This window comes from Durio zibethinus, chromosome 13 (assembly GCF_047325235.1).
Source record: "Durio zibethinus cultivar Kanyao isolate XHJ-2024 chromosome 13, ASM4732523v1, whole genome shotgun sequence".
In the NCBI taxonomy this organism is placed as follows: domain Eukaryota; kingdom Viridiplantae; phylum Streptophyta; class Magnoliopsida; order Malvales; family Malvaceae; genus Durio; species Durio zibethinus.
The window spans coordinates 20,754,908-20,764,571 of NC_143174.1; the positions used below are offsets into that span (position 1 = coordinate 20,754,908).

Here is a 9,664-nt window from a genome sequence, read left to right on the forward strand (position 1 = left end):
TCTGTTGACACTTGACAGAAGTTGCAGAGGAGTCGACCGCAAAGCTTCTGCACCTCGGTCATGCATTTTACTCATCTATTTCTATCGAGTTCAGATTCAAATTCCTTTTTATTCTCTGATTGTAAATTGAGATTATTCTTGTTATTATTCGATATAAATTATTGATTGATATGTGAGTTTTTTTTTTTTTTTTTTTTTTTTACTTTAAGCTATAAAACTTCAAACTATAATTATTGGTATTAAAATTTTAATATTTTACTAATAAATTACATAATTATTAACAGGAAGTTTTAAATGCATTCATCACATCTTTCAAACAATTTTAATTTTACATTAATTCAATCAAAATTGTTAATATTGTATTGAATAACATTTCGATTTTTTTTATATGTGATATATGCTAGTACTAATTATTTTAAAAATTTTAGTTTAATATAAATATATTTATAAATATATATGAATTTGTATAGTATAATACTATTAATAATCTACAAAATAAATATGTAATATTTTCAAAAATCAAATAAATAAATTTAAAAGCATAAAAAATAATATCATAAATTTTTTATAATATTTTTAAAAATTAAATCTGATTATATGATTTTTAAATAAATATTTTTTATATAAATATTAAGATAAAAATAAAGAAATGAAAATTAATCTCGACTTCATAATTATTAAATTTTAGAAAGAGAGCAATTGCTTTTTAAAAGAGATTAAAATACTTATGAATTTTGATTTGAATAAATAAAGTATAAAAGAAAATAAGTTATAATACAAAATAAAGAAATTTAACTTTCAAGAATTATTTTATTAATTAATTTTATTTTTATTAGGTTAAAAATATTTAAATAATAAAAAACAAATTAAAAATTATAAAACCTATTCACATTCACGTACCGAACAAATCCACTTAAATTCATCGAAATTAACAAAAATAATTGATATTATTTGATATTAAATTCGATACAAAAAATTAATTTTAAATGTTATATTTTGATATAACTAAAGTATATTATATCAAAATAAAATTAACAACTATAAATTCAATAACTAAGTTACAAATAATTGAAAATTTTTGAGCATTTATATAAGTTTCACGGTGGATTTCTAGCAAAATCATATTTTATTTATTTATTTTTATCATCGATGGAACCATTACTTTTAATTAGGCCATAGATGTATTCATTTCAGTGTTTTTTATCAGTGAATTGGACTGATACGGACCAATTAGGTCCAATTATCATGTGAGCCCATATATTTCCAAGTATGGGAGGGAATAGCTAAAACATGCCCAAACTCAAAAATTACAATTTTAAGTTTTGGTTGCAGCTGTTTCGAGAATCAAACCAAACATTTGGAGTATTGACTGTGGGAAATGGGAATAGCTTGAGAGATCCCCATTTGTTGTTTATTGAACTGGCCAATCAATGGTCCCAACCAAGTCCCAACATTCTTCCTCCTATCCAATGTAAACCACATCTCACAGATGTGAGATGCCTGTTTAAGGGTGGAGGGTTGGGTTTGGGTCTTCTCTTGACCACTAATCACTCGTGCAATACTCTTTTTTATAGGTTCCTCCCCAGGCTTCAGAGCTCCCATGTGGCAACTAAATTATGGCTCATTGCATGTTGATCAGGAGCCAGATTAGCAACTAAGAGGAGAGGTCCTCATTCTAAGCTGGCAATGGCGATGCTCGTTTCAAGGCCTAATTTCCCAAAACAAATTGTCTGTTTATTGATGGAAAATGTGAATCAGAACTTGTCGAGAGGGGAAATTAGGTTGAATCATACAACAATTCACAGCCATTGAGAGGAAAGTATCTTTGTTGCACTACAAATTTAGAAGGCATTTTAGCGTTAATCTGATGGGAGATAAGGATCTGCAATCTGCTTTGTTGAAACTTGAAACTAGAATCAACGGCATTATGAAGAGAAATTTATCAGGAAATCCGATCAGAGAAGAGGCTGGAAAAGGACTGCACAACTTCAAATTTCAAATTGACTTAAAAACCATCAAATGCTACATCCATAAAAAATCTCAAACAACCATAGAGAAAGGACCATAGCGTCATAAAAGTATACCATCAAGAGAAACCACTAAATTAAATGCAATATTTTACATCCAAATAATGCCCTGGCTGCACTCTTGAGCATGGAGGAAATTTCGTCAGCCTACAGGAATCAGTACGCAACTTTTAATACTTAATCATAAAAACATAAGCTGATTCACAAACATGCAGCTCAACTATAAATACTTGAAGCCTCCAAGCAAAGACAATGGTGATTATTCTTCCACTGAAACCAATGATAACCACCCTCAGATATCAATCCATTCATGGCAAAAAACTCCAGCAACAAAACTTAGAGAGCTTCAAATTTTCCATCTCACCCATGAGTGTTAACTGCTTCCCAGACCAAGTTCTTAGTAACTGGGTTGGTGAGATTCCTAGCCTGCAAGGCTGCTGATCGAAGAGTCCCAATTGTCATTGCATTTGCCCTCCAAAATGATGCACTATTGTATTGTAAATTGTGTTTCTTGCATAGCTCCTTAACAAATGGAGAAATTTTCCTGAGATGACACCGGGGCAACCTTGGAAACAAATGGTGCTCAATCTGGAACTGCAAACCACCATGAAACCAGTCCATCCAAGATGAGCACAATATATTAAGTGTTCCATCAGTTTGCTTCTCAAACCAATCGTTTCCACTAGGCGGTCCAACATAGACACTCGATGAAAAATGATTTAAACAGAACTGAATATGTTGAATTCCAGTTACAGAAAAACTGGCAACCACAAACATCACTCTCTCACTCCAATTAGGCAAGCAAGAAACAAGTAGCGGATACCAAGTCCAGAAAACAAGAAGTCCCAAAATCTCCTGACCCCTACTTGGTACCTTCCTCTTAGATAACAACAATTGGAAAGATTGTGCAAATAGATTAATCCTAGCAAAACACATTACAGGATAAAATGTCCAATGCTGGTAACTTACCAAGAACCTAGCAACTGAATCAAAATTCATCTTCCTTTCATAGAAATAAGATGCAAGCGAGTGAAAAAACTTTGAAGATACCGCAAATAATGGCATGTGTTGAAGATCTGGATCGAAATCTAGACTGTTACAAGCAATGTGATGAGCATTGTGGTTCCATTTCCACCAACCAATACTGATCCCTGCAAGGCAATTCCCAGCGAGGACCTGAGTAAATCTACTGAATTTTCTGCTAGACATAACCTGGTAATGCCCAGAATCATGTCCAATCCATCCACTCTGTATCCACAAGAACCCCATTAACCCACCAGAACAGAGATGCACCCAAGCACTGTTACAGCATAAAACACCATAGACACTGATACAAAACAACAATGCTATGAAGAAAAGTGAAATGCATGTCCCGTGTCCTTTCTTTTCAAAAAGATCCATCTTGGAAAACTCAGCAACAAGTTTTCTGTAATCTTTGGATACCTCCGAGACAGAGTAATCTTTGAGATAGTACCTGGTAAAGAACTTGTCAAGATATTGCGAAGCTAAGCCTGGATGATAGGCTACAAACGCATCAGTGGCATCTTGGCCAGCCAGATTCAGCAATGGAAGTGCCCCTCCAGGGTGGTCGTGACTCCATTCCGTGACATCATAGATCTTGCCATGTATAGAGATCCACAGATCTCCCGGTTTTTTGTGGTTTTCAAGCTCTGCTTGGGAAATGTACCTCCTTGACTCCGTCATCGATGCAAGAAATGAGCAACCAAAGGAGGGATCTGAGTTTTAGTGTTTCTCTTCCTTCCCAGGGTATGAAAGGAAGAGACTTTGTAGCTGTGAAATGATTATGGCATGAGAAAAGAAAAAAATAAAAGAAAGGCTTTTTTGGGTTCTACTTTCCTTCAATGTAGGAATGAAAAATTCTGTGCTTTATTTCTAGAATTTTGCTTTGCATTTGCCTTTGCCTTTAGGGGTGTGATGGAGAAACGTAGGGAGGCGATATCATGATGTATAGAGGAAGGGGGAGGGGTCAAGCAAAATGAAGAATCACCACAGAATAATAGTTTAAACAATAAAAGGCTGATTAAAGCAGATGCTAGAAAGAATCGTGGGCATACATGGGTACAAGCATTAACATCACAAAAAAAAGGATGAAGTCGAAAGACTTTTACTTTTTATTCTTCCTACGGGAGAAGTTATTTTTTTTTTCATTTTAATTTTAATAGATCCAAAACCCATATTAAATTTTTTTTTACTTATTTTTTCATAATTTATTGAAATCAATAGTTAAATTTTTTTGTTTTTTTATTTTATATAGTTGTAATTTGATTTTTTCTTATATATGAGGAGAGATTAAGTTATATGAAGTAAAATTTTTTTAATTTTACATATTTTTTAATTATTGATTTTAATAAATTTAAAAATTTTTTATATTTTTTTAATAATTGATTTCAATATATACAAAAGATGAGATTAAACTATTTTTTCTTATTTTAACTTCTGTTTCATTCATTAAATTTATTAAAATCAATAATTAAATTTTTTTTTTTAATTTTACACTGTATAAATTGATTTCTCATATATATATATATATATATATATATATATAAACGAGATTAATTTACACAAAAAAAATTTTACATTGTTTTACTTGTTGGTTTTTTTTTTTTTTTTTTCACTTACCTCTTATATTCTTGAGTATATTAAAATCAATGATTAAAAAAGTGTAAAACTTTTTAATTTCATATTGGTATAAAATTGATCAATTCCTATATATATATATAGTTTTTGGCATATACGTATGTGTAATTTTTATTTTTAAAAATTTATTTCAATAAATATTTTTTTAATACTGTGATAATAATGATAAATTCTAATAATTTAATTTTGATTTTGGTATAATATAAGTAAAATTTGATAACTTTTGATATAATTTTGATGTTGATAACCTTTGATAAAATTTTGGTAATCTTTGATACTATTTTGGTAACTTATGATATAATTTTGGTAACTATTGATGCAATTTTGGTAATTTTTTAATAAAATTTTAGTAATCTCTTGATATAATTTTAATAATTTTTTAATAACTTATGATATTTTTTTTGTAATTATTAATAAAATTTGTATAATTATATATTTAACAATAAATTCCAGTAGAAAAGTGCAAGTTCAATTTTAGTACGACATAAAATTTTTTTTATACAATAACATTATTGTTTTAATCAAATTTGAAATTCTTTCACTAAATTTTTTTATTGAATAGGTTTATGGTAGGTTTATCCTAATCTCCCAAGATAAAATTTCTAACTCCATTTTTGCTAGTAACCAAGAATCCAAGATTCAATTCTTAACAAGATCGAGTATAAAAAATTTTTATCAATGATTGATATTTAAGTTATTATTAATTTACTACTAAACTATCAATGACATATTGTTAAATTATCAATGATTTAATACTAAATAAACATTGATTTACTACTAAATTAGCATTGATTTACTATTAAGTTATGACTCATTTATTATTAAATTGTTGATAATTTATTATTAAATTACTAATGATTTGTTATAAAATTATAATTAATTTACTATTAATTTATTGATGATTTACTACAAAGTAATTAATGATTAACTAATTTGCTACTAAATTATCACTTATTTACAACTAAATTATTAGTAATTTACTACTAAATTATTAATAATTTACATCTAAATTATTAATGATTTACTATAATATTATTCATTTATTACTATGTTGTCATTGATTTACAACTTAGTTTTCGATTATTTACTACAAAATCATCACATATTTATTATAAAATTGACTACGAGTCATTATCAAGTTATCATTGATTTATATTAAAATATCTATGATTTACTATTAAGTTACCATTTATTAACTATTAAGTTATTGATAATTAACTACTATTAAGTTATATTGATACACTTTTAAATTTTCAATGATTAATTATTAAATTATTATTGATTTACTTTTAAATTATTTATTATTCACCACTAAATTTATCAATTAATTACTATTAAATTGTAACTAATTTATTATTAAGTTATCACTAATTTACTATTAAGTTAACACTAATTTGTTATAAGTTATCAATTATTAATTACTAAGTTATCACTTATTTTTTATTAACCTAACATTGATTTACTAATATATTGTTATGTATTTACAATTAAGAAATATGAAATTTAAAAGTCTACTAATAATATACGAGATAATTTTTTTTATAAATAACATTATTGTTTTATAAAAAATTATAATTTTTTCATTACTTTTTTATTGAATATGTTCATGGTAAGTTTACCCTAATTACTAAAATGAAAGTTTTGACTTCATTTACGCTAGTATCTAGGATTCAATCCCTGGCAATTTCAAGTATAATAAAAGTTACCAATGATTGATTGTTATAGCGTATAAATTCATATACCTACCGTTAGACATAAACTTTATGAGTCACCACCAATCTTTTTTGTTTAGGTGTGATTAGTCACCTGACTAAATCTATCTCATTTTAAAAAAGGGTCCTAAACTTAATTCGGGTATATTTAAAAAGTAGATTCTAATATATAAAATTAGATTTTAAGTTCAGGAGTACAGTTACACATGAGGAAGGTTATAACACCCTTACCATGCCTATCCAAAAAATAGTATTAGTTTGATTTCAAATTATCTAAGACATGAAGTAATTTTACTAAATAATTTAATTATTAAAATTGATCTTAAAACTACTTCAATAGTTTGATAGCGATTTAAGATAATTTTTTCATTTCAGGAGTATTCATAAAGACTAGTGTTCTATTCTGAAGAGGCTCTGTTGTCGGATTCATTTAATCTTTTTATTGTAAAAAAAAAAGTTTTACTTTTAAAAATAATTTATTCTCAAAAATATATTCTAATATGTTGGTAAGATTTTTCGTCAAAAATTATCTTCCAATTTGTTTGTAGGATTTTTAAAAAATATTTTTTTCAAGAAAATTCATTAAGTTTTTCAGTATTTTAGTAAGACTTAATTCAAGATTAAATCTTTCAATAGTTTGGTAGGATTGAAAAATATTTTTAAAAAATTTTTTAAACCTTTTTTTTAATTTCAAAGAAAAGAAAATTAATTAAAATAAAAAATTATCATACAAATAATTCTATGTAATAACAATATAATAATATAATAAATTATCATGCAATGAAAAAATAAAAATGAAATAAAAAAGAAAAAATAATAAATAAATAAATAAAACATCCATAAATAATCTAACTATTTTTTATCATATTAATTCACTCACACAATAAAATAGAAAATAAAAATATAGAAAACACAAAAAAAAAACCAATAATAAAGGAAAAACAAAAAATAAGAAATCAAAATTAAAATTAAAAATTAAAAGATAAAAAAGAAAGCTAAACCGTGCTATTTAGGTCGAGTCACTAAACGGATCGCATGTGAATTTTCACAAGTTCATGTAGGAAGGCCCTCTCCCCAAAACGGTGCTATTTTGCTGGCTTATAAAAGCTAATGTTTTGGTCTTTTCTTCATAAGGCCTTTCTCTTTTCTCTTTAATTCAAACTATCACTAAATTTTCTTTAGAAGTTTCATTGGGAAACTTAACCAAATGTAAAATCTGGCCAATAAACCCAAGTTTCGATGCCTAAAAATTTAATCGATCATCAAAAACTGTAAACTTTTTTAAAAAACCAATAAAATCCAAAAACTGGTCATCATAGACCCCTTCAGCCATCACTGAAAGCCACTAAAAAATTCAAACTCCACTAGAATATTCAAGTAAAACCCAGAAAAAGCCTAATTTTTTTAAAAAATTTCCAAAAAAACTATCAAACCCAAAAATTTTTAACAATTCCAGAAAAAATCCTACAAATCAACCAAAATATATTCTAATCCAAGGATTTGAGTTTCCAACTAATTCAAAAAAAATCCCAAAAAATAAAAAATTTCCCAAAAACCAAAAAAATCCTAGATTAAGAAAAAAAAATTCAAAACCCGAAATCAAATCCAAACCTAATACCCAAGAACTTCCTAATCCGAGAAAATTGAATTTCCCATAAATTCAAACGAAATCCATAAATCCCAAAATAAAAAAAAAATAACCTAAATTGTTTTCAAAATAACTCAATGAACTTTTGTGAATTGAAAAAATTCTCCCCCCTTAATTGATTTTCTGTTTATCTGTTTATAGGGATTGATTCCCTATTATTTGGGAACTAAATCAAATTGATTTTATGATTAAGCATGTGATTTGATTTGATTTCACAATAATTGCATCCATAATCAAATTTGAGATTAAATCCCCCAAACAAAGTCCCCTTTTTTTATTTTTCTGATTTCCTTCCTCTTTTTTTTTTTGACTTTCTAAAACAAGTAAAATTAAACCAAAAAATTAAATCAAATAAAAATTAAAATTTTTTCTATTGGGCCAAAAATTTCACAACCGGGCCCATTTTACAATCGAAGGCCCATTTTCGATCCCAAAAAAATCTTGGACAAATTGGGGTATGTATAATTGTCCCTTTTTGCACAGTTTCTATGAAACAAAAATTATGCAAAGATAAAAAACATTCATTTTGTTTAGGTTCAAAAAAATCAAAAATTTAAAATTCAAAGTTTCATAATTTGGAAATTTAAGGGCTCACAAAATTTCAAAGATTCACAAATCTCCGTAACAAGAATTAAAAGATTCTAAGATTCCAAGATTTGCAAAAAATTCAAAAATTCCTAATGATTCCAAAACTCACAAAATTCAATATTCACAAGAATTCCAAAACTTTGTAAATGATTCAAGATTCTAAAAAATTTCAAGATTCGTAAAGGTTTCAAAATTCATAAAGGTTTCAAGATTAGCAAAAAAATTTTTTTTTTCAAGATTCGCAAAAATTTTAAGATTTTTAGAGGTTTCAAATTCGCAAAGGTTACATGTTTTGCAGAGCTTCTAGATTCACAAGGTTCCCAATTTTGTATAGGTTTCAGATTCGTAAGAATGAAAGATTTGTAAGACTTCAGATTTGCAAGAATTTAAAATCAAAAGAATGTAAGATTCACAAGGTTTTTAGATTTGCAATAATAAAAATTTGCAAGAATTCAGATTCACAAGGATTTATAATCACAAGAATGTAAGATTCGCAAGAATGGAAGATTCACAAGGATTCAAATTCGCAAGGATTTAAGTTTCACAAGATTTTTAGATTCGTAAGAATAAAAGATTCACAAGGATTTAAAGAATTTCATATGCACAAGAACTTCAGGTTTGCAAGAATTTAAAGTTCACAAAAACTGTAAATTCATAAGAACTTCAAGTTTGCAAAAGTTTCAAGTTTTCCAAAATTTTGGGTTCACAAGATTTTTAGGTTCACAAAAACTTCAAATTCGCAAGAACTTCAGGTTTGCAAGAGTTTTAGTTTCACAAGAACTTTCATCATTATAAAAATTCACAATCTGTAATTCACATATAAGATTCAAAAATTCGCATTCAAAAGATTTTTGTTAGTGATTCTCATCCAAATTTTAAAGTTTCACATTTAAAAAATTCACAAATTCTCATCAAAGATTTCAAGGCTCATTTCCAGAATTCAAAAGTTCTGATTTGAAAAATTTAGAAATTCACACCAAAAAGTTAAAGATTCTTTTTCAAAAACTTAAGGATTTTCATCCAAAATTTTA

The 9,664-nt window shown here is 27.0% G+C and overlaps 1 pseudogene across 1 annotated transcript; it reads right to left on the reverse strand.

Annotated features, from left to right (window-relative positions):
• Nucleotides 1-1,970: 1,970 nt before the first annotated feature.
• LOC111304116 (acyl-lipid (9-3)-desaturase pseudogene) lies at nucleotides 1,971-4,118 on the reverse strand (annotated as a pseudogene). Its single transcript, XR_016326562.1, has one exon. The product of XR_016326562.1 is annotated as an acyl-lipid (9-3)-desaturase pseudogene (transcript).
• Between the last annotated feature and the right edge of the window lie 5,546 nt (nucleotides 4,119-9,664).